Source organism: Coregonus clupeaformis, unplaced genomic scaffold (assembly GCF_020615455.1).
Source record: "Coregonus clupeaformis isolate EN_2021a unplaced genomic scaffold, ASM2061545v1 scaf0358, whole genome shotgun sequence".
Taxonomy (NCBI): domain Eukaryota; kingdom Metazoa; phylum Chordata; class Actinopteri; order Salmoniformes; family Salmonidae; genus Coregonus; species Coregonus clupeaformis.
In genome coordinates, this window is record NW_025533813.1 from 195876 (window position 1) to 222005 (window position 26130).

At 42.1% G+C, this 26130-nt stretch overlaps 1 long non-coding RNA gene and 1 pseudogene across 2 annotated transcripts; one reads left to right on the plus strand and one right to left on the minus strand.

The window, feature by feature from the left end:
* Nucleotides 1-5823: 5823 nt before the first annotated feature.
* On the minus strand, nucleotides 5824-25057 carry LOC121562726 (annotated as a pseudogene).
* Nucleotides 10381-13138, plus strand: LOC123484561. 2 transcript variants are annotated; one of them, XR_006658579.1, is made up of 3 exons: nucleotides 10381-10569; nucleotides 10955-11014; nucleotides 11838-11984. It is a non-coding gene; the product is annotated as an uncharacterized LOC123484561 (long non-coding RNA). The 2 variants fall into 2 exon arrangements; XR_006658578.1 differs by lacking the exon at nucleotides 11838-11984 and adding an exon at nucleotides 12826-13138 and having other exon boundaries at nucleotides 10386-10569.
* Nucleotides 25058-26130: the final 1073 nt, after the last annotated feature.

Below are 26130 nucleotides of genomic sequence, written 5' to 3' on the forward strand. Positions count from 1 at the left end.
TTAGAAAAAGAGCGCGCCGTGGCCCAGTCATCAGATTGTCTACCTGGGGATACAGCTAGACACTGTAATGATGAGGGCTCGAATTTCGGACCCTCGAAGGGTAGCCTTGTTGCTAGCCCTGAGAAAGTGTCATCCGAATCACACGGTAATGGCGCTGTCAGTCATGTCACTCTTGGGTCTCATGTCATCAGCCCATTCCGTGGTTCCGCTGGGACTCCTGCGCATGCGCAGGATGCAGCGATGGTTCGCCCAACTAAGACTAGACCCAGTGCGTCAACATCATCGGTTGGTGGTGGTTCCTCTCTCGCTCAGTGCAGATCTGAACTATTGGAGAGACCCGCGCATTCTCACGCACGGAGTCCCGATAGGCAAAGTGTCCTCCTACATTCCAGTGTTTACAGATGCCGCTCTGACGGGATGGGGAGGGACATGTCAGACCCAAGCGATAGGAGGTGTGTGGCCTCCTTCGAGTCGCCACATCAACCTCTTGGAGTTGGAAACGGTTCGACTGGTTCTGACCCACTTCGCATCTACCCTTCGGGGTCGCGATGTGTTGGTCTGGTCAGACAACTGGACCACAGTAGCCCACATAAATCGCCAGGGAGAAGTCAGGTCTCCTGCTCTCCACCGGTCGGCAGAGGAATTGTGGCTGTGGGCTCATGAGCACCTTCGCTCATTGAGAGCAGCACACATTCCGGGCTACTTGAATGTAGGAGCAGACCTCATGTCTCGAGGGGGTCCTCGAGATGACGAGTGGCGTCTGCATCCGGACATTGTTCTCCAAATTTGGGAACAGTTCGGGAGAGCCGAGGTGGATTTATTCGCGTCACGCGTGAACGCGCATTGTCCCCTATGGTTCTCTCTGAGGGAACAGGACGAACCGCCACTGGGAAGGGACGCATTCGCGCACCACCCGTGGCCGAGAGTTCTTCTGTATGCATTCCCTCCGCTGTCCTGCATTCTCCCACTGTTAGCCATTGTTGGGCCACCTTGGCCAATTCCACATCGACGGAACGCATTGTTTCAGGCCGGGTGCTCGATAGGGCAATTGCCCATAATCGGCCAACCACTGAAGGCTTGGCTCCTGAGAGGGACAGGCTAGAGCGCTGTGGGTTATCTGATTCAGTAATCAGGACCATACAGGGTTCACGTGCCAGTTCCACTTCCAGGGTGTATGTTTTTTCACAGTGGTGCGTCACAGAGAATGTAAGCTGTCAGGTTGAGAGTGTTCTCTCTTTCCTGCAGTCTATGTTTGATAAGCAGCGATCGCACGCCACCATTAAGGTGTTTGCAGCGGCGATTTCAGCTTGTCACGAGGGGTTTGGCAGAGACACTTCTTATTGGGAACGCGGCGGCTTAGGCCAATGCCTAGAGCCACGCTTCCTCAGTGGGATTTGACTTTGGTACTCGAAGCGCTATGTAAGTCCCCGTTCGAGCCATTGAATCAAATACCCCTCAAGATGCTGTCTATGAAGACGGCACTGTTGCTCGCTTTGACTACGGCTAAGCGTGTTAGTGATTTGTGTGCTCTTTCGATGAGACCTGACTGCCTTGCCATTAATGGCGATCTGAGCAGAGCGGTGTTACGTCCTAACCCGGCATTTGTGCCGAAGGTTATTAAGAGCTCATATAGATCACAGACCATGGAGCTGTGGGCTTTTTCTCCCCCTCCTCATGGGGAGAGGAGTGAGGAAAGGCTCCATCGCCTGTGCCCAGTGCGTGCTTTGGCGTGTTACGTTGAGCGCACAGCAGCGATTAGGTCATCGCCTCAGCTGTTTGTGTGTCACGGTGCGGCTGCACTAGGTAGACCACTTTCAAAACAGTGCTTGTCTCATTGGCTTTGCGAAGGCATTGAGACAGCTTATGAGGCAGCGGGGCAACAATTGCCTCAGGGTATAAGAGCCCACTCCACTCGTAGAGTAGCGGCTTCTACTGCCCTTTTCAGAGGAACAGGGGTAGAGGATATCTGTGCAGCGGCGTCGTGGTCATCACCGTCTCCATTTATCCGTTTCTATCTCTTGGATATGTCTTCTAACTCTTTGGCGTCGTCTAGGGTAGGGTAGGGGAGGGAATGGCCGGCGGGGAGGGAATGGCCGGCAGGGAGGTAGCTCAGTTGTTAGAGCATGGCGTTTGCAACGCCAGGGTTGTGGGTTCGATTCCCACGGGGGGCCAGTATAAAAAATAAAATAAAAATGTATGCACTAACTGTAAGTCGCTCTGGATAAGAGCGTCTGCTAAATGACGTAAATGTAAATGTAAATGTCTGTATGTCTCACCAGCTACACTAAAACCTGGTGTTTCCAGTGTACTGTACTACAGCGCTCTCTACTGGCATCTCAACAACACAACAACCATCAATGTGACTCAAAAAGTATATTTTGCAACAGACAGGCACTTCCTGGTTTCTGTGGTGGATGCCGGTGTAGTGAACATTATCCTGTCCGCCTGTGTCCACTCTCTTTGCTGCAGAAGGGGTCTTGGCCTGATGTAGCCAGGTGGTAAACGCACATTGCTGTATTCATTTCTATCCACTGGCTCCAGGTCATCTATAAATCACTGCTAGGCAAATCCCCGCATTATCTTAGCTCATTGGTCACAATAGCAACACCCACCCGTAGTCTGCGCTCCAGCAGGTATATCTCACTGGTCATCCCCAAAGCCAACACCTCCTTTGGCCGCCATTCCTGCTAATAACTGGAACGAACTGCAAAAATCTCTGAAGCTGGAGACACTTATCTCCCTCACTAACTTTAAGCATCAGTTGTCAGAGCACCTTACCGATCACTGCACATGTACACAGCCCATCTGTAATTAGCCCACCGAACTACCTCATCCCCATATTGTTATTTATTTTGCTCATTTGCACCCCAGTATCTCTATTTGCACATCATCTGCACATCTATCACTCCAGTGTTAATACTAAATTGTAATTATTTTGCACTATGGCCTATTTATTGCCTTACCTCCATAACTTACTACATTTGCACACACTGTATATAGATTTTCTATTGTGTTATTGACTGTACGTTTTGTTTATCCCATATGTAACTCTGTGTTGTTGTTTTTTTATCGCACTGCTTTGCTTTATCTTGGCCAGGTCGCAGTTGTAAATGAGAACTTGTTCTCAACTGGCCTACCTGGTTAAATAAAGGTTAAATAATATTTTTATTTTTATGTCCATTTAAGAGATCAGTAAATAATGTGTAGAAGGTGTTATGGGATTGAGCCTGCACATTGTGTAAGAGTGAGAGCAAGCAACTACATTAAAGAGCTGTTGTAATCCATTATGGGTCAAATATTACTTTAGATGTATTACTTTAGGTAAATAATAAATTACTGTTGTACCGAAATATATCATATCTTGCATCATCTGCAATGTATAAGAGTTTGTCTTTTAATATTTATGCCAGATGGTCATGTTATCCTGTTGATAATTTAAGATTGACATGAGGATGTTAGCTTCTTGCTAGCTGAATACCAGTGCTCTCAGAACCACGTTGTGGAGAGATGGGGGTCTGGGTGAGATGAGGATCTACTGTTGCATGTGGGTTTTGGGTATACATTTACATTTTACATTTTAGTCATTTAGCAGACGCTCTTATCCAGAGCGACTTACAGGAGCAATTAGGGTTAAGTGCCTTGCTTAAGGGCACATCGACAGATTTTTCACCTAGTCGGCTCGGGGATTAGAACCAGCGACCTTTCGGTTACTGGCACAACGCTCTTACCCACTAAGCACCTGCCGCCCACGTGGACAGTGTGTTTGTAAGTATTCATATTGTATTTAATGACAATGGATTTTTGTTTTTCATGCACAATGTCATTTTGTTGATGGACATCTTGTACTCAGACATTTGAAACGTTAGAAAGTCTATTCTAACTGAACATTGTGGTCTTTGTATTTTCTTGTATTTTTGTTGTAGAAAGCAGAGCCACTGCCGTTTATGCATTTCACTTTGTACTTATTGTACTCATATTGTTTTTATGCACTTTACTAACAGATTTATTTCACTTGATGGTGATTTAGACTGAACTTTACTTCATGGTGACTTCACCTTGTGGTGATTTCCACCTTACATCATCCTTTCTTTAAATGTAAGCTTTGACAGAATAAACAACCCCAAATTAGTTTTGTGTCCTGTGCTGGGTTTACTTTCACCAGGCTACACAGATGTTGTTATACACAGGACTCAAGTCTCCCTAATGGGAGAGAGTCAAATAAAGTAATACCACAGTCATTAAGTCCATCTACCAGATGTAGGTGGAGTTGGGGTTGTCAGTCAGAGTACAGGTGGTGCTACAGACCACTGCAGTTCTCAGTCAACTGATTCCAGCAAACTCACCTGTCTAGGAGAGTGGAGATATTCAGGTCTTTCTACAGCACAGGAGTAGCTGCCTGCATCCTCACTGCTGACTGGGTCTAGGATCAGGTAGTTATACTAAGTCTTTGAGTTGGTAAAACGTTGTCCGTTCTTGTACCAGATGTAGGTGGTGTTGGGGTTGTCAGTCAGAGTACAGGTGGTGCTACAGGTTAATGCCACGCCCTGTCCCTCTTTCACAGATTTTTTTTAAAATTACGATACCTAGCACACAACATTACTATTCCTTTATTGGTCAAAAAATGTTTTACCCTGACTATAGAATTGAAACATGGGGCTGTCATACCTAGAATAATATGGTTTATGACTAAACAAATCAGCAAAAAATATATTTCAAGATGTCGTCAACCTTACTTACAGAGTGAAGTGAAGGGGGGAAGTCTTGTAGGATAAGTCAACTGACTGGCAGTGCAAGGAAAACACTAAATATATCAAATAAAATAAAATGTTATTTGTCACATGCGCCGAATACAACAGGTGTAGACCTTAACGTGAAATGCTTACTTACAAGCCCTTAACCAACACTGCAGTTCAAGAAATTGAGTGAAGAAAATACTTACTAAATAAACTGAAGTACCAAATAAAAAGTAACACATTAAAATAACGAGGCTATATACAGGGGTACAGGTACCGAGTCACTGTGCGGGGGTACAGGTTAGTCAAGGTAATTTGTACATGTAGGTAGGGGTAAAGTGACTATGCATAGATAATAAACAGCGAGTAGCAGCAGTGTAAACACCAAGAGGGGAAGGGGGGGTGTCAATGTAAATAGACTGGGTAACAAATCACCAATAAAAAGCAGAATGTTAAGGTATAACATATTATCAAGTGTATTTCCAGAGTGAAGAGAGAGAAGTTTGGTAGGAGACCTTACTGGCTGTGAGAAAACAGAAGAGTGTGAGGTCTGTGGTTGACATGACCTATAAGTACTGATGGGCAGAGCTGGCTTCCTGCCCCCATGATGCCTCTTCCTAACAACCAACACATAATTCGCTTCATAATAAAAATGTGTGAACATCTTTTGGAGCACACTTAATATACAATAAGGAAAGTTGAAAGATAGCACTATTAAAATCCTTTAAAATAAATGCAACAACATAATTTGACCACACTAATAGGCTATTGGCTTCTGTACTTCTGTATGTACAATCAGCTGCACTAAAACCTGGTGAAGGGATTTACGATAAATATGTGAACATCTTTTAGGAGCAAACAAATTATACAAGAGGCCTATGCTCCTTATAAAAAAATGATTGTTATAATAGATTTTAAAAATATATAATTGTGATAAGCAGAGGTTGTTGAGCAGAAAATTGATTTAATTTATTGATCAATTGAATGCATGAATACACACTTAGTATTGTTGAAAAATTATTCTACATTATACAATTACTTAATGGATAATAGGAGTTCAAGAAATAAGATACAGCTCTGAACACCCCAACCCCCCCCAAATGCATATTATGCTACACAGGTTACCATGGTAATCAAACTCAGTAAACTGTTAGAGAATGGGAGATGGATGACTCTTTAAAATATGTTTTCTATTGAAACTTTATTTAGGGTTCTTGAACCGTTGCCGGAGAGGAGGGAGATGAAAGAAAACATGTTTGTGCTTTCTGGTGTTTTTTCAGTGACCCTGAATGAGCAAAGCTCTTTCCACATTGACAGGAGAACGGTTTCTCTCCAGTGTGTGAGAGCTGGTGTATATCAGGCTGTGTGTATGCGTTGGTGTGTGCTCAGGGCTCCTGACTTCCTGAAGCTCTTCCCACACTGATCACAACTATAAGGCTTCTCTCCTGTGTGTATACGTTGGTGTGTGCTCAGGGCTCCTGAATTCCTGAAGCTCTTCCCACACTGATCACAACTATAAGGCTTCTCTCCTGTGTGTATACGTTGGTGTGTAATCAGGGACACTGATTGACTGAAGCTCTTCCCACACTGATCACAGCTATAAGGCTTCTCTCCTGTGTGTATACGTTGGTGTGTGCTCAGGGCTCCTGACTTCCTGAAGCTCTTCCCACACTGATCACAACTATAAGGCTTCTCTCCTGTGTGTATACGTTGGTGTGTAATCAGGGACACTGACTGACTGAAGCTCTTCCCACACTGATCACAGCTATAAGGCTTCTCTCCTGTGTGTATGCGCTGGTGTATAATCAGGTCTCCTGAATGATTGAAGCTCTTCCCACACTGATCACAGCTATAAGGCTTCTCTCCTGTGTGTATGCGCTGGTGTGTAGTAAGGTGTCCTGATTGATTGAAGCTCTTCCCACACTGATCACAGCTATAAGGCTTCTTCTCTCCTGTGTGTATGCGTTGGTGTGTAATCAGGGATCCTGAATGATTGAAGCTCATCCCACACTGACCACAGCTATAAGGCTTCTCTCCTGTGTGTATGCGTTGGTGTGTAGTCAGGTTTCCTGACTTCCTGAAACTCGTCCCACACTGATCACAGCTATAAGGCTTCTCTCCTGTGTGTATGCGTTGGTGTGCAGTCAGCGTGGAATCTCGAGCAAAACTCTTCCCACACTGATCACAGCTATAAGGCTTCTCTCCTGTGTGTATGCGTTGGTGTGTAGTCAGGGCTCCTGATTGATTGAAGCTCTTCCCACACTGATCACAGCTATAAGGCTTCTCTCCTGTGTGTATGCGTTGGTGTGTAGTCAGGTGTCCTGACTTCCTGAAGCTCTTCCCACACTGATCACAGCCATAAGGCTTCTCTCCTGTGTGTATGCGTTGGTGTGTAGTCAGGTGTCCTGACCTCCTGAAACTCATCCCACACTGATCACAGCTATAAGGCTTCTCTCTTGTGTGTATTCGTTGGTGTGTAGTCAGGTGTCCTGACATCCTGAAACTCTTCCCACAGTGATCACAGCTATAAGGCTTCTCTCCTGTGTGTATGCATTTGTGTGTAGTCTTGGCTCCTGATTGATTGAAGCATTTCCCACAATCAAAGCAGGGGTAAGGCCTCTCCCCTGTATGAATTATCTGGCGAGATTTTAAGGTTTTAGATGCAGCGAAACGATTCCCACGCGGAGAGCAGTGGTACGGTTTCTCTCCGGTGTGAATCCGCTGGTGAACTATCAATTCCTTCTGCTTAGCAAAACTCTTCCCACAGTCAGAGCAGCAGTGGTGAGGTTTCTTCCCTTTACGTCTCTGCTGATGTTTCTTGAGGTGTTCTGATCTGGAGAGACTGTTCTCTGTCTTGTCAGCATCGTGATGTTGTTGAAGCTCACCAGATGATAAGCCCCTGCCACTGAGAGGGCAACGATTAAGGCTGTCCCCTATGAACCAAAGACATTGAATAGTTAGGTTTTGCAAACATGGGTCCATAAACAGATGGGTCATTCCACAAAATGAATGCCTTTTGCATCCCTTTGATATTCTTTCAGTAGAAATTGTGCACCAATATTCAATTTGAAATCTCTGTTATATTAAATAAAGTGCCCTTTAATACAGAACACATGGAGAATTCAATTAATACGATTTTTTATATGAATAAAGACTTGCTAATGTGACAATTCTGCATTTTGAAAAGTCCCTCCATCAAGCCTGTGTAACTTCTAGAAAGATTTTAACCTACATAATGCAATCATTTCTCCAAGTTTTACCATCATTGAGTACGGTTACAAGTGCATAATAATACGATTAATTTAAATAGTCAATTGGTATAAGAATTTGATTTAAACGTTGACATGCTTTGAATGAAGAACAATTTTCCTAATAATCCTGTTTACATGGACACATCTGAAATCAGGCTACCTGATGGGACTTTGATAAATGCAAAAAATTGCCAATCAAAATAAACGTTCTACCACAGCCACCATGTATTTTTTTTAAGCATATTTAATTCTGAGTTTGGACAAATAAAGTTTGTATGTGAAATCTATTTCGAAGCTGCATATTTTCAGTTTTTCCAAACTCTATGCACTCGATCAAATGAAGGAAGCTTGCGCGGCTTGTGCTAGCACATGCACAGATTAAATACACAGCTATAACTCTGATTAAAGCGTTTACATGTCCTAATAATTCTAAACATTGCTCAGAAAACCAGGTGTCTTTAAGGCGTATGCTTACTTCGGTTATGACCTCACGGCAATTAAGATAAGCAGAGTAAGGTGTTTACATGACTAATGCTATACTCGGCCTACTGCCATAATCAGTTTAATATGAAATGATTAGTGTGCATGTAAAGCCCTAGTTATTTGGTTACTTTGACAGTCATTTCTAAACATTATTTATTTCATGTGATTAGTTATTAATTTACGCCTGTCCCCTCATGTTAAGGTCAACCCTGTTACATGAACTGAACACTTGTTTTAAACTGATCCCAAATTTTTTTTGCAAAATGCTTTTTTATTTAGTTGAACATGTGCTCTTTATGACAGAATGTTAAAATGAAGTGAAATCTTTCTTCTTTTTTACCACGTTACACTTCTCAAAATTGGGTGGAACGACCAGATATTTTCATCAATATATAATGAATCAATGAATTGTTACAGATGCAGACTGTAGTCTAATCCATACACCATGGTTCTTACTTAATGAAATCAAATCTCCATGTTCCTCTTCTCCTTCTCCTCTCTCAGTTCCACTCTGCCCCGGTGTTTTCCTGCAGTCGACTAGACCCAGCAGTAAAGTACCGGGAGACGGTCGACCTGGGGACTCCTGGAGGGTGGAGGGGACGGGCTAGCTTTGTCCTGTTGGCGGCAAGAAGTATTCTACATAGATTAACACTAAACCAAATATTTTATTAATTCAGTCTAAACCTCTGATTTGGGTGCATCCCTCGAATATCTAATTTTTCCGGAAATGTTCAATTGTTCACTACAACCCACAAATCTAAGAGCATTGGATTGGTGGAGGCATGGGCTAGTTTCCACCATATTTCTTATACCAGTCATTTCCTTTCAAACAGCGACTAAGAGGCAAAGCGAGAGGGATAACTGGGCCCAAAATCTGGTTTATGCCTTATTTGATCGAACATAAATTTCGTAACGATTAGGTTGTTAGGAGTGTATTGGTAAAAGTAGGACACCTGACATCCTGGCAACTTTGAGGGAGAAAAAACACGTATATGGGAGTAGTGCCTGGTCGTCACTAGTTACCACAAACAAAGGTATAAACCACGCCCATTACTACAATCTATTTTACTAAAATTAGATTATAACCATAACCTTAACCAAACTTCTAACTTCATGCCTAACACTAAATAAATACAAATACTATATATTCGTGGCTGTGGTAACTAGTGGAAACCCGATTATCTGCCCTCTCATTGGCTCATCTTGCCTCTTCCCCATTCCATTTTTGAAGACATTTATTTTCTTCGTTAGAGAGGCCACTTGAGTATCTGGTCAAATAATGGATAATGTGTTCGAAATCAGTGAAGGAATGTGAACACTTTGGGAGAAAGGAGAGATAATAAGGTCAGAGTCACAGATTCCTAAATATGATATAGTAGTAGGCTACTTTGTTGAAGGAAAAAAAATCCCAACAACCGTCAGGTTTTTTTTGTGCAGCCGTTTAAACCGAACACAGGAATGTGGAGGATCAAATTTGATGAAAACTAGACCTAGACATTTTATACAACACAGCAGGCCTATACTGTTAAAACCAGACTTACCCGATCCATTGTGGGAGCTACTGTTTCTTTGTATGACATTAAATGTTGTAGGCTACAGTACAGTTAGACTACTTTGTTGTAGTGTTCAGATAATGACTAGGTAGTTGCCGAGAGAAAATGACATTCTCAAGGCTGCAACGGATGCGCCCCTAGACTAGAGCAATCAAACATCAAAACTGAATTAAGTTAGGACAAAGAAACGTCTCATGTAGCCTAATCTTACTTCAGAAAGTTCCTGGATAACATTTTACGTGATCTATAAAAGTCGAGTAATGTCAAGAAAACGTTCAACAACACCCCCTTTCACTAAGAATCCTGTTGTCTGCTATCGTCTACTTTAACCTGACAGCTATTTGGAACACATGCACAAAGAGAGAGTATCTCAACAGGCCTATTTCTCCTGAGGGGGTGTCTGGGAATGACTGGTTCCGGTTATTCGCTGCTGCTATAATGGCAGCTGCTGTACACTACCAGTACAGATAGGACAACGAGCTATTTATACAAGTCTTTACAACGGGTGCATCCGTTTATTAATAAGTAATTCTACGGTCAAAAATAAACGTAAGTCTTTCTTCTAAAATAAGCTACAGCCAAATATACTGTATTTATAACTAACCCCCTTCTGTCTATGTATATAACTTGTATACAATAAAATAAAGTTGTTATTTCAAAATAACAGTAAACATAATGCTTTATAGCTACAATATAGCTAACGTTAGCTAGCTAATGACAAGCTCATCTCTGCTGCCTGGATGCTTTCACGTTTCTCTCGTCTGGATGTATTGCTGCTAGCTACCACATGGACAAGCAGTAGCCTACTGCAGTAGTCAGACTACACCAATTACCAATATTTTACTTTTACACTACACAAATATATGAGAACAGTCAGCCCTCGAATGCTAGCTAACTAACGTTAGCATTGACACTGTCTGTGTGCGGACTACAGGTTTGGAGGCCACTCTAAAGATTAACCCTCTATCCTGACACCTCTGGAGCAGTGCTGCAGGTAAAACATGGGTGCATGCAGTGACATGTACATCTTGGTGGGGTCAAAATAAATAACAAAGTGGGATGCATGTCAGCAAAGCCACAACACAACACTAAACAATACATTATTTGCACTATACCTGTGACAAACGGTGCCCACAAACTGTTAGGGCCTGCATAAAGCTGTCCCAACAGCAGAGTCCCAACACCTTACAACTGCTACACCTGGCTATCACGGAGCCTTGTCTGGCAGTGATAACAGTTCATTCAGCCTCATTTTCTGCCTTAAAAAAAACATAGCTGATATGGCCGACTTGACTTGCTTATACAAATGTGGTTTCTACTGACAAATGAGATGTACAAAATATGGCATAAGGGGGACGACAAGCGGATAAGAGGCAATCCGTAATTTTGATTAAGACATTAATGAGCTAGGATGGACGTAGTCAATATAACTATTTGTTCAGCACTTTTGAAATGTACAGTGACAGAATTCAGAACATGGGCCGTTCTTACAGTGTTCTCCCTGTACACAAAGTCAGAACCGTAGGATAAATAAAGAGGGCATATAAGCAGACAATGAAAGCTCTTACAATATTTGATTACATTTCCCAAAAACAGGTTATAGGCTACATGGGCACGCCAAGTCAGATCAGTAGGTGAAAATAGACCAAATTATTAGGGTGAGGCACATGGGCTACTAACAGCTTACTACACAACATACACTTAGTATTACTTTCTTAGCTACAGCATACATATCTCCCTGGCATATTACATCATTTATGCAGCAGCATATAATACATTTTTGGACTCACCTTGTTGTGTTTTGCTCACTTGAACAGGAAGGTGGCGCGGCGGTCCTTCGTGGGATTTTGCAGTTCCGAGTTAAGTTGTTTTGAGAGCGACAACAAATCATGCTTAATTGACAGCATGGCCAATGTTGAATGTTTCTAATCTTAGACTTGGGACCACACAGCCACTCCACTGAATAGCAGGTTAGTGATTGCTTTGCAATGCTTGCAGTTAGCCACTGATTCCTTCCAACTTGTGTAATGTTTATGTCCAATGGCCGATGAGCACCGATACGTTTTATCTATAATTTCTCTTCATTATTTCTCTTTCTATGACAAGGATTAAGAAGGATTTGCCAGTAGATTGTCGACTTGATTCATGATGATGACTGCTAGCTAAGATTTTGAAAGTATGATGTTGACATGATCAGTCCAATCAAAGCCACTGTAGATATAACGTGTTTTGACATCATTTTATCTGTGGCCAATGACCTTGAGCGTTCTTGGATGGGCACTTCTAATGTAACTCTATGGCAGCACCCAAGGGGCTTGAATTTGAGGTCTATGCTTAGACTTGGCGGTGATGTAGTGTCCCCATGAGTGACAGAACACTGAGCCAATCACGGCGCAACACTCCGTATTTTCTGCACTGCCTTACTTAAGAAAACAAAAAAGAGACCATGTTAGTATGCAGCTTTATTAACTCAATTATATATTTTACATTGTTTGCAAACTGATATTTAACACGTATTAATGCCAAAATAACATGCAAAACAGGCAAGCCCCCCCCCCCCCAAAAAAAAAATAAAACGTTTATTTTTGGGGGGGGTTAAAAATGTGGGGCTCAAAACAGGCTCTGCCCCACCTGCCCTGAATGACGGGTCACCACTGGGTGCATGATTAAGTTGTGTTATAATGAATATATATACTCATATGTATAGCAGCTAGAGGAAAGAACATGATAAATGTAAAATATAATTTATTCCTCTTCTTTCTCAACTTCCACTCCATTTCTCTCTCGCTCTCTTTCTCCCTCTAGGATTTGTCGCTCCACCCTCCTGCGTCTGTCTGTGTCTCCTCTCCCTGCTCCAGTACAGTCTGTGATGTCATGAGGGACTCTCTTTTCCATTATCCTCTATTCTCCATGGCCTCTCTCCGAGCTGCACCTCTCCGCCCTGGACCGTCGCCTAGCGACCGTGCTCAGAACTGTGAGCCGTTGCCAGGAAGGACAGTGTAGCCGCCATGGAGGCGAGGATGATGTCACTCATTATACGACCTTCGTTACACCTGTGACACATGCAGGGTACACTCTTAGAAAAAAGGGTTCTTTGGCAGTCCCCATAGGAGAACCCTTTTGGGTTATACATGGAACCCAAGAGGTTCTACCTGAAACCGAAAGGGGTTCTTCAAAGGTTTCTTCTATGGAGAAAGCCGAAGAACCCTTTAAGGTTCTAGATAGCACCATTTTTTTGTAAGAGTGTAGTGTTGCCACGCACACTTCACGACAACACTTCAACCGTCAAAAGAAATTGTCACGATGCATGACTATGTCGATTATGATTTGTGTGACTTCATTGCGTCAGCAATCCACAAGAGTGACACGATGACATTTGGAGTTCCTGGTATCATTTGTTTGGCTTCTAACTGTTAGAGAAGATAGCTGCATCCCAAATGTCAACCAACATTATATAGAGAGTAGGATGCCATTTCAGACAGACTATTTGTAGGTCTATTCTAGTCTGGTGAATGGATGTGATGTTTAAATCATTGTGTACATTTATTGTTAGGCCTCATTAAATAAAGCTGATTATATTGTGTTATTTAATACATGGAGCGTACTTAGTGAAATCAAGCCCAGCATATACTTTTGTTTAAAAAGGGATAGTTTCACCCAAAATCATTCTCATGATAAATATTGCATTTTGCAAAAAAATCTAAACAATTTCTATGTTTAATTGCTAGATGTGTATGAAGGCCAGATTCAGACTTCAGATATGCAGACTTAACACGGACAAGTCAATAAAACATGGACATTAGGCAATACTTTGGGACTTAAGTCGATGTTAAGTTCTCAAGTCTGAATCGTGTCTGACGTGAACAAAAGTGTGGGTTTATAGTCTTGTACATTCATGAAGTTACAGAAATTATTTCCCAGTTTGTTTTGCCATGACCCATCACACTCTACAACATTATGGGCAACAGTTTCCTCTTGCTAAAAACACACACAGAGCTAAAAAACAACCAGCGCAATGACCAGTTTGTAAAATTATCTTGTTCCCTTTGAGATATACAAAGCAAAGCTTTTAGCCACAGCTCAGTCTCAAGCCATGAGCCCGCAACCCATGTAGAAATGTTCCAAGCTCTATAGTATACTATATTAAACCCTATAGTAGACCCTATGGTATACTATATTAAACCTTACTGTAGACCCTATAGTATACTACACTGCTCAAAAAATAAAGGGAACACTTAAACAACACAATGTAACTCCAAGTCAATCACACTTCTGTGAAATCAAACTGTCCACTTAGGAAGCAACACTGATTGACAATACATTTCACATGCTGTTGTGCAAATGGAATAGACAACAGGTGGAAATTATAGGCAATTAGCAAGACACCCCCAATAAAGGACTGGTTTTGCAGGTGGTGACCACAGACCACTTCTCAGTTCCTATGCTTCCTGGCTGATGTTTTGGTCACTTTTGAATGCTGGCGGTGCTTTCACTCTAGTGGTAGCATGAGACGGAGTCTACAACCCACACAAGTGGCTCAGGTAGTGCAGCTCATCCAGGATGGCACATCAATGCGAGCTGTGGCAAGAAGGTTTGCTGTGTCTGTCAGCGTAGTGTCCAGAGCATGGAGGCGCTACCAGGAGACAGGCCAGTACATCAGGAGACGTGGAGGAGGCCGTAGGAGGGCAACAACCCAGCAGCAGGACTGCTACCTCCCATCTTTGTGCAAGGAGGAGCAGGAGGAGCACTGCCAGAGCCCTACAAAATGACCTCCAGCAGGCCACAAATGTGCATGTGTCTGCTCAAACGGTCAGAAACAGACTCCATGAGGGTGGTATGAGGGCCCGACGTCCACAGGTGGGGGTTGTGCTTACAGCCCAACACCGTGCAGGACGTTTGGCATTTGCCAGAGAACACCAAGATTGGCAAATTCGCCACTGGCACCCTGTGCTCTTCACAGATGAAAGCAGGTTCACACTGAGCACGTGACAGACGTGACAGAGTCTGGAGACACCGTGGAGAACGTTCTGCTGCCTGCAACATCCTCCAGCATGACCGGTTTGGCGGTGGGTCAGTCATGGTGTGGGGTGGCATTTCTTTGGGGGGCCGCACAGCCCTCCATGTGCTCGCCAGAGGTAGCCTGACTGCCATTAGGTACCGAGATGAGATCCTCAGACCCCTTGTGAGACCATATGCTGGTGCGGTTGGCCCTGGGTTCCTCCTAATGCAAGACAATGCTAGACCTCATTTGGCTGGAGTGTGTCAGCAGTTCCTGCAAGAGGAAGGCATTGATGCTATGGACTGGCCCGCCCATTCCCCAGACCTGAATCCAATTGAGCACATCTGGAACATCATGTCTCGCTCCATCCACCAACACCACGTTGCACCACAGACTGTCCAGGAGTTGGCGGATGCTTTAGTCCAGGTCTGGGAGGAGATCCCTCAGGAGACCATCCGCCACCTCATCAGGAGCATGCCCAGGCGTTGTAGGGAGGTCATACAGGCACGTGGAGGCCACACACTACTGAGCCTCATTTTGACTTGTTTTAAGGACATTACATCAAAGTTGGATCAGCCTGTAGTGTGGTTTTCCACTTTAATTTTGAGGGTGACTCCAAATCCAGACCTCCATGGGTTGATAAATTTGATTTCCATTGATAATTTTTGTGTGATTTTGTTGTCAGCACATTCAACTATGTAAAGAAAAAAGTATTTAATAAGATTATTTCATTCATTCAGATCTAGGATGTGTTATTTTAGTGTTCCCTTTATTTTTTTGAGCAGTGTACAGTGGGGAAAAAAGGATTTAGTCAGCCACCAATTGTGCAAGTTCTCCCACTTAAAAAGGTGAGAGAGGCCTGTAATTTTCATCATAGGTACACGTCAACTATGACAGACAAAATGAGAAAAAAAATCCAGAAAATCACATTGTAGGAATTTTAATGAATTTATTTGCAAATTATGGTGGAAAATAAGTACTTTTTTCCCCACTGTATATTAAACCCTATAGTATGGTCCCATGTAGCTCAGTTGGTAGAGCATGACGCTTGCAACGCCAGGGTTGTGGGTTCGATTCCCACGGGGGACCAGTATGAATAAAAACGTATGCACTCACTAACTGTAAGTTGCTCTGGATAAGAGCATCTGCTAAATGACTAAAAAAATGTATTAAAAAAATATTAGACCCTAAATTAAACCCTATAGTATACTATATTAAACCCTATATACTATAGTATATTATATTAATATTTTATTAAATATATTATATTAGTGGTAATAATAAAAAGTAAGAATAAAAATATGAAGACTTTTACTTCTATGCTGCCGACAACACAGCTTTTAAAGACAATTTCCCTGATTACAATCACATTCACGGTAAATGCTGCGAATGCCAGCTTAAGTGTTATTGCCTTTAAAATTCAACACCGCACCATAATGCAACTTTGATTGAATCCCAGGCAGAGTCATCTTATGTTCAGGTCTTCTGGTGTTCAGAGTGCATCCATAATGGAACCCTATTCCCTACATAATGCACTAGAGGGAACAAGGTACCATTTGGGATGCAAACAAGATCATCTTCTATTCAGGTCTGGTTGTAGTCTTCTTGGTTCTGGGTTTGTTGACTGTGCTATAGAGCACAGAGGGCTCCTCCTCAGCTTCTTGTGCCTGAGGTCTGTTATGAAAGGAGACGCAACATGTCATCATCAATCTTCACTTCTGGGGTCTCATTTTAAGTCATCATGTAGATGTTAATACATTTAAACCAAACAACTGCTGGTCTGCTTAACATACAAGTGTTGTATGCATTCCTAATTGTCAAGCACAAGTACCATTTCATTTAAAAATTCTCTGAGATGTTGTAATGGCTGGACTTGCTCACCGAGTGGCAGCCCTGGGGCGGTTGAATTTCATAGCATCATACTGGAAATCCTCATCCTCTTTCTGGGGTTGAGGCAGTTGGACAGGGGAGTACAGAGGCACTTCCTGGTTATTGGAGCAATAGAGGTGGACATTGGCGTAGTGAACTTCACCCTGCCCGTCTGTGCTGCATTAGGGGCCATGGACATGCCTGAGACATTGTCATACACTGGACTGAGTCTCCCTGGAGAGGAGAAACGACAGACAATAGAAGCATACCTTGGGACTATTCCATTGGTTCCATTGTGTCAGGCAAGATTAATCGAGCACTGATAAAAAGTTCTGAAATAAAACAAATACTTTTTGACCTAAACGCACCTGTCCATTCCCTGCTGTGTCCCTTGTGTCAGATTTGGAGTCTTTCTTCATGTTAAAAATGAATAAATAATGAATGAATCATAGAAAAACAATCAAGTTAGTAACAAATCAAAATGCGAAAGTGAAAGATGAGTCTTAGAAAGATGCTCACCTGAACCACATGAAGCCAGAGAGACAGAGGATGAGAACCACAACTACAATTCCTAAAGCTGCATTCTTCTGTTCTTCTGTATGTCCCATCAGCTGCACTAAAACCTGGTAAAGGGGTTTACAATAAATATGTCTAGATCTTTTTTGAGCAAATGTATTCTAGAAGAGGCCTCTGGTCCATATAAAAAACAACATATAAATAAAATTAGAAGCAGATGTTGTTGAGCAGATAATGGATTCATTTATTGATCTATTGAATACATTAACACACACCTAGTATTGTTGAAACATTACTCTACATTATACAATTATTTAATGGATAATAAATCACATTTTATTTGTCACATACACGTGTTTAGCAGATGTTATAGCGGGTGTAGCGAAATGCTTGTGCTTCTAGCTCCGACAGTGCAGTAATATCTAACAAGTAATATCGAACAATTTCACAACATATACCCAATACACACGAAACTAGTAAGGAATGGGATTTAGGAATATATACATATATGGACAAGCAATGAGTTAATTAAATAAGATACAGCCTGAATACCCCCCACCCACCTCAACATCCCCCTCTACACACAAAGGCTTCACTATGACATTTTCCATGAGGACATTTGGCCATTTAAACGACACGTGTGTGCTTTCTGGTGTTTTTTCAGTGACCCTGAATGAGCGAATACAGAAGTAAGGTTTCTCTCCAGCGCGTGAGAATGAATTGACTTTAATAAGCATATTGAGTAAAACATCGTTTGATACAGTCGCAAATAGTTATATTTTTTAAGAGAAACGGGGCTGGCTGATAGGATTCAGTTCCTCGATCGCTGTTGCTGCCCAATACTCCAGTACAGTAGGTGGCCTCATGCACCATAACGTTGGATGCCAACCGCCGATAAACCCCACAGAAGATGATCTATTTTCATTGTTAGGGTGGCCACTTGAGTATCTGGTCATATAATGGATAATCCCAACAAGTTTTACCGTCATGTTTTTTTGTCCAGCCATTTAAACCGAACAAAGAAATGTGGAGGAGCAAAAATGATGAAAACTAGGCCTAGACATTTTATACAGCACAGCAGACCTATACTGTTAAAAGGAAACCAGACACACCGGATCCATCGTGGAAGCTATCATTTCTTCAGCTTTTCTTACTCAGACAAGAAATGTGTAGGCTACAGTACAGTTACTATGTTGTCACAGTGTTCAGATAAGTATTAGGGGGTTGCCGGGAAAGCATTTCAGTCTCAAGGCTGCAACTGATGCACCCCTAGACCAGAGCAATCAAACATCTATTTAAATATCCAAGCTCAATTACATTATGACAACATAACGTCTCACATCTCATTTAACTGACTTCAGAAAGTTCCTGGATAAAATTTTACCTGATCTATAAAAGTCGAGTAAAGTCAACAAAACGTTCAACATCAACCCTTTCACTAAGAATCCTGTTGTCTGCTATCTTCTACTTTTACCTGACAGCAACTTGGAACAGAGTTCTATATTAGTCCAGATGTTCTCAAGGCTATTGTTGCATCTCCCCTCCCTTCAGCCTTAGAAACATAAAGATAGACAACAAACACACTTTATAACTGGTGAAAAACTACACCTGATACTTCAATTAAGCAGGAAAAAGCACTTATTATAACAGATGTGTAGCACTGTAAGACACGTGTTTCTCTGTTGATTGTTTTAAACCTGTTTGATCCTCAGGACCATGACTATAACATTGAGTGTTGGGACACAGGGCAACAACATATCCTGGTCTCTTCTACATAATACAATTAAACATTTAAAAAATACATATTTAAAAAATGAATATGCAATAAGCAATGAAAAACAAAACAAGAAAACATGAAACCACATAGCAGATGTGTGTTTTACAATTACATTTACATGCAAGCATTCGTTCCGCGTAACAAATCCCCAATAAAAAGTAGAATAGTAAGGTATAAGATATTATCAAGTGTATTTCCAGAGTGAAGAGAGAGAAGTTTGGTAGGAGACCTTACTGGCTGTGAGAAAACAGAAGAGTGTGAAGTCTGTGGTTGACATGACCTATAAGTACTGATGGGCAGAGCTGGCTTCCTGTCCCCATGATGCCTCTTCCTAACAACCAACACATAATTTGATTCACAATAAAAATGTGTGAACATCTTTTTGGAGAACACTTAATATACAATAAGGAAATTTGAAAGATATCCCAATTAAAATACGTTAAAATAAATGCAACAACATAATTTGACCACACTAATAGTCCTATGGCTTCTGTACTTCCGTATGTCCCATCAGCTACAATAAATGCTGGTGAAGGGATTTACAATAAATGTGTGAACATCTTTTAGGAGCAAACTAATTATACAAGAGGCCTATGCTCCTTAATTTTTTTAAATTATTATTAAAGTTTTTAAAAACGTTGACGTTGTTGAGCAGATAATATATTTAATTGATCGATCTATTGAATACATGAATACACACCTAGTATTGTTGAAACATTATTCTACATTATACAATTATTTAATGGATAATAGGAGTTAATGAAATAAGATACAGCTCTGAACATCCCCACCCCACCACACACACAGCACTCCCTACTCCTAGACGCTTGACACATATCGATCCAGAGCTTCATATTATGCTACAAAGGTTACCGTGGTAATCAAACTTAGTAAACTGTTAGAGAATGGGAGATAAATCACTCTTTACAAAATGTTTTCTATTGAAACTTTATTTAGGGATCAGGAACCGGTGCTGGAGAAGAAGGAGATGAAAGAAAACATGTTTGTGCTTTCTGGTGTGTTTTCAATGACCCTGAATGAGCAAAGCTCTTTCCACATAGACAGGAGTAAGGTTTCTCTCCAGTGTGTGTGAGCTGGTGTGTTGTCAGGTGTCCTGAAATCCTGAAACTCTTCCCACACTGATCACAGCTATAAGGCTTCTCTCCTGTGTGTATGCGCTGGTGTGTAATCAGGTCTCCTGATTGATTGAAGCTCTTCCCACACTGATCACAGCTATAAGGCTTCTCTCCTGTGTGTATGCGCTGGTGTATAGTCAGGTGTGCTGATTGATTGAAGCTCTTCCCACACTGATCACAGCTATAAGGCTTCTCTCCTGTGTGTATGCGTTGGTGTGTAGTCAGGGCTCCTGATTCGTTGAAGCTCTTCCCACACTGATCACAGCTATAAGGCTTCTCTCCTGTGTGTATGCGCTGGTGTTTAGTCAGGGTTCCTGAATGATTGAAGCTCTTCCCACACTGATCACAGCTATAAGGCTCTCTCTCCTGTGTGTATGCGCTGGTGTTTAGTCAGGGTTCCTGAATGATTGAAGCTCTTCCCACACTGATCACAGCTATAAGGCTTCTCTCCTGTGTGTATGCGCTGGTGTGTAATCAGGGCTCCTGATTGATTGAAGCTCTTCCCACACTGATCACAGCTATAAGGCTTCTCTCCTGTGTGTATGCGTTGGTGTTTAGTCAGGGTTCCTGAATGATTGAAGCTCTTCCCACACTGATCACAGCTATAAGGCTTCTCTCCTGTGTGTATGCGTTGGTGTGTAGTCAGGGCTCCTGATTCGTTGAAGCTCTTCCCACACTGATCACAGCTATAAGGCTTCTCTCCTGTGTGTATGCGCTGGTGTACAGTCAGGGCTCCTGAATAATTGAAGCTCTTCCCACACTGATCACAGCTATAAGGCTTCTCTCCTGTGTGTATGCGTTGGTGTGTAGTCAGGGCTCTGATTCGTTGAAGCTCTTCCCACACTGATCACAGCTATAAGGCTTCTCTCCTGTGTGTATGCGCTGGTGTACAGTCAGGGCTCCTGAATAATTGAAGCTTATCCCACACTGATCACAGCTATAAGGCTTCTCTGCAGTGTGAATCCCTCGTGAATCATCAATTCCGTCTGTTTAGAAAAACTCTTCCCACAGCCAGAGCAGCGGTGGGGAGGTTTCTTCCCTATAAGTCTCTGCTTGTGTTTAGTGAGACGTTCTGATCTGGAGAGACTCTTCTGGAGAGACGTCTTGTCAGCATTATGTTGTTGTTGAGGCTCCCCAGATGATAAGCCCCTCCCACTGAGAGAGCAATGGTTAGGGCTGTCCCCTGTGAAACAAAGATAATGAATAGCATGGACATCTGAAATCAGGCTACCTGATGGGACTTTGATAAATGCTGAAAATTGCCAATCAAAATAGACGTACTATCACAGCGACCATGTTATTTTTGATAAGCATATTTGATTCCAATTTCGGACATACAAAGTTTGTATGTGAAAACTATTTCTAAGCTGCATAATTTCAGTTTTTCTGAACTCACTGCACTCTCGCAAAAGAAGGAAGCTTGCGCTGCTCGTGCTAGCACATGAACAGATTAAATATGCCTACATGAATCTGATTAAGGCTGGTTTACGTGTCCTAATAATTCTAAAGATTGCTCAGAAAACCAGGTGTTTTTAACAGCGTTGCTTCGATTGTCACCTTAAGCCAATTAAGATAAGCAGAGTAAGGTGTTTACATGACTAATGCCCTACTCAGCCTACTGCCATAACTAGTTTAATGTCAAATTATGAGTGTGCATGTAAACATACTCATTGTAAAGCACTAGTTATTTTGTTGCTTTGACAAAGTCATTTCTGAAGATTATTATGAATGTGATTAGTAATTAATTTACGTCTGTCCCTCATTTTAAGGTCAACCCCGTTACATGAACTGAACTCTAATTTTAATATGTTGAAACTATTCCTTAAAAAATATGTTTGCAAAGAAACATTGAACATCTAATAGTCAAATCACAGAGTAAAAGCAGGTGAGCTGGTCCTAATCTTTGTCAATTTTATTCTGTTTTGTGGTGTAAAACTGTGCAAGTAAACCCCTTCACCCATACATAGACATGCTAGAAATGTTTTAACAAGTAAAACATTTTTGGAAGATTGCATTCAAAACAACCTTCCATTCCCTCTGTCACAAGCGGTTTTAGGGCTGATTTAAAGGACTATTTCACCCATGTAATGCACTGGCTTTGTTGTTTTCAGCAGTCCCCTGTTATGTTCAACCATGTCACTTTATTTGGCACATAGCACTTAGTATAGTAATAGTTTTATTCAATGTCTTGAGATTGGAAAACATGTTTATGAAGTTGAACATGTGCTATTTATGACCAAATGATAATTAGGTTAATGTTTTTTTTTCTTTTTTCTTTTACCATGTTACACTTTTAAAAATGGGTGGAACTACCCAGATTCTCATTAATATATAATTAATCAATTAATGACTAAAGTGCATAAAGATGGCAGACTTATGACATTAAGTCATTGTTTTAGCACTCTCCATTGAGTTTTGAAACTACGGTGCGCGACATTGTTCAATGTTCCAATAAATCAACACAATCTACTTTTTCAGTTTTCCAAATTGCCAGCGTCTTGAAGCTAAAATTGGGATCATGTTTACTGTGCTAATGACCATACCAAAAAAACTGTAAAGGAGAGCAATGTACAAAACAGTGAACTTAGCAAAAGGAGGAATTTGTGGTAAGTACATGCGGGCCGCCATCTTTATGCACCTCCGCTATTGTTACAGAAGCAGACTGTAGTGTAATCTACACACCATGGTTCTTACTTAATGAAATCAAATCTCCATCTTCCTCTTCTCCTCCTCCTCTCTCAGTTCCACTATGCCCCGGTGTTTTCCTGCAGTCGACCAGACCCAAAGCGGTTCCGGGAGGCGTTTGACCTGGGGACTCCGGGAGGGTGGAGGGGAACGGGCTAGCTTTGTCCTGTTGGCCACAATAAATATTAAACAGTTTATCATTAAACCAAACATTTGATTAATTTAGTCTACACCTCTGACTGATTTGGGAGCATCCCTAGAATATCTAATTCTTCCTGAAATGTTCAATCATTCACTACTTCCCACAAATCTAATAGCATTGGGTTGGTGGAGGCATGGGCTAGTCAAGAGTTTCCACCATATTTCTTATACCAGTCATTTCCTTTCAAAACAGAGAGGAAGAGGCGACTTGTGGCTTATTTGATCAAATATATGTTTCGTAATGATTAGGTTGTTACGAGTGTACTGATAAAAGTAGGTCACGTGACATGCTGGAAACTTTGTTGAACAGGAAAGTGGGGTGGCTGTCAGGAGACGTATTACAGACCACCTGGCTGTGTACATTTACATTTACATTTTAGTCATTTAGCAGACGCTCTTATCCAGAGCGACTTACAGTTAGTGAATATATTATTATTTTTCATACTGGCCCCCCGTGGGAATCGAACCCACAACCCTGACGTTGCAAACGCCATGCTCTATCAACTGAGCTACATCCCTGCCGGCCATTTCCTCCCCTACCCTGGACGACGCTGGGCCAATTGTGCGCCGCCCATGAGTCTCCCGGTCGCGGCCGGCTGCGACAGAGCCTGGATTCGAACCAGGATCTCTAGTGGCACAGCTAGCACTGCGATGCAGTGCCTTAGACCACTGCGCCACTCAGGAGACAAGGCAGAGCTAATGGCCGTACTGTTGGCCTTGCAGTGGGTGGAGGAAGTCAAGCCAGACAGAGTAGTTATATGTTCTGACTCATGTGCTGTGTTGATAAGTCTGCAATCATTTAGCTCACATAGCAGACAAGGCCTGCTAAATGAGGGAATTCAAATTCATGCCCGGGAGAGACAGATGGGTGTCCATATAAGCTTTGCTTGGGTCCCGGCCCATGTGGGGGTGGAAGGGAATGAGGAAGTAGATGTACTAGCTAAACAGGCCCTTAGGACACAGGAGGTGGAAGTGCCAATGAGCAAGGCAGAGGCTAAGGGAATTATATGGGCAGTGGTGGTGCAGGAACAGTGAAACAGTGACACTAAGGGCAGGCATCTATTCATTGTTTACATTTTAGTCATTTAGCAGGCAATGTTATCTAGAGTGACTTACAGGAGCAATTAGGGTTAAGTTGTTCAAAGGCACATTGACAGATTTTTCACCTAGTCGGCTCGGGTTACAGGCCCAACGCTCTAAACCACTAGGCTACCTGCCGCCCCTATTCCAGGTACAGAGTAAAGTAGGGAGGATGGTAGGAATGGACAGAAGAGAGGAGGCTATCCTTACAAGGCTAAGGGTGGGACACAGCCAGCTGAATAAGTCATTAAATGTGGTCCTCTGTAGCTCAGCTGGTAGAGCACGGTGCTTGTAACGCCAAGGTAGTGGGTTCGATCCCCGGGACCACCCATACACAAAAAATTTATGCACGCATGACTGTAAGTCGCTTTGGATAAAAGCATCTGCTAAATGGCATATTATTATTATTATATAGGAAAGCATCCACCAGGAAGGTGTGATTAATGCCAGGAAACAGAGAAAGTGGAGCATGTACTGATACAGTGTGGGCAGTATGATAGGGAGAGACTGAAACTGTATGACGGATATTGGGGTACAGGAATTGAGTTTGATAAGCATTCTGAGTAGAACATCGTTAGCTAGATACATTCTCAAATATTTACATTTTTTAAGAGAAACGGGGCTGTCATATAGGATTTAGTTCCTCGATCCCTGTTGCTGGCCCACACTCCAGTACAGTAGGTGGCATAATGCACCATAACGTTGGATGACAACCGCCGATAAACCCCACAGAAGATGTATTTTGTGGCCACTTCCGAGTATCTGGTCATATAATGGATAATCAGATTTTCAAATCAGTGGAGGTGAACACTTTGGGAGGAAGGAGAGATCATTAAGTACTAGACACAGATTCCTACACATGATATAGTAGTAGGTTACCTTGCTGAAGGTAAAAAAATTCCCTACAAGTTTTACGGTCTTTTTTTTGTTGCCCAGCCATTAACACGGAACAGAGGAATGTGGAGGATCAAATATGATAACAACTTGGCCTAGACATTTTATACAGCAGGCCTATACTGTTAAAAGGAAACCAGACTTACCAGATCCATTGGGGAAGCTATTGTTTCTTCATCAGACATTCTGGCTCACACTGGTCATGCAGTAGCAAAATACACAGCTATCTCGACTTAAGAACTCATTGCAGAGATATTAGAGAAAGGAGGATCTAGGAATCTCATTCGTCAATGAATGGAGGAACGTATAACGCCTCACCCAGTAGACTGTAGAACAATCGCGTTCACGTTGTCATGCTGGTTCACGCGGTTGCCAAACTAATCGTAACGGTTGCTAAGCTAATAGTCACATAATCCCTTCTCAGAGTCTGGGTATGAGTCCAGAAACCTGCATATTTTCCTCCAAACTAGTTACTGTCACGATTCCAAAGCTATACGATATTACAGAAAACAAGTAAATTATCACACATACCAGAAAAGATTTGCAATGACGAAATTCGTAAACTTCTTCTTCTTCAGTGGACGTTAATGGTGGTTGGCATCCAATATCTTGCATTACTGCCTCCAACTGGACTATAGTATAAATCCATCATACTTTAGCGACAGGCAGAAATGTATGCAATTACTGTATTTCCCGGGAAAGGGTCATGCTTTTTCAATTTCAGTCAGGGGGAAAGTTTAGTTGTTTTTTTGTCCAGGGGAGGGTCAAGTCATTTGTAATTGATTAAATGTCAGTATTTGTCACCATTTTGGAATTTACGTTTTGAATTACCATCTTACAACCCCCCTTCTCTCTCTCTCTCTCTCTCTCTCTCTCTCTTTTCTCCCTCTCAATTCAATTCAAGGGGCTTTATTGGCATGGGAAACATGTGTTAACATTTGCAAAGCAAGTGA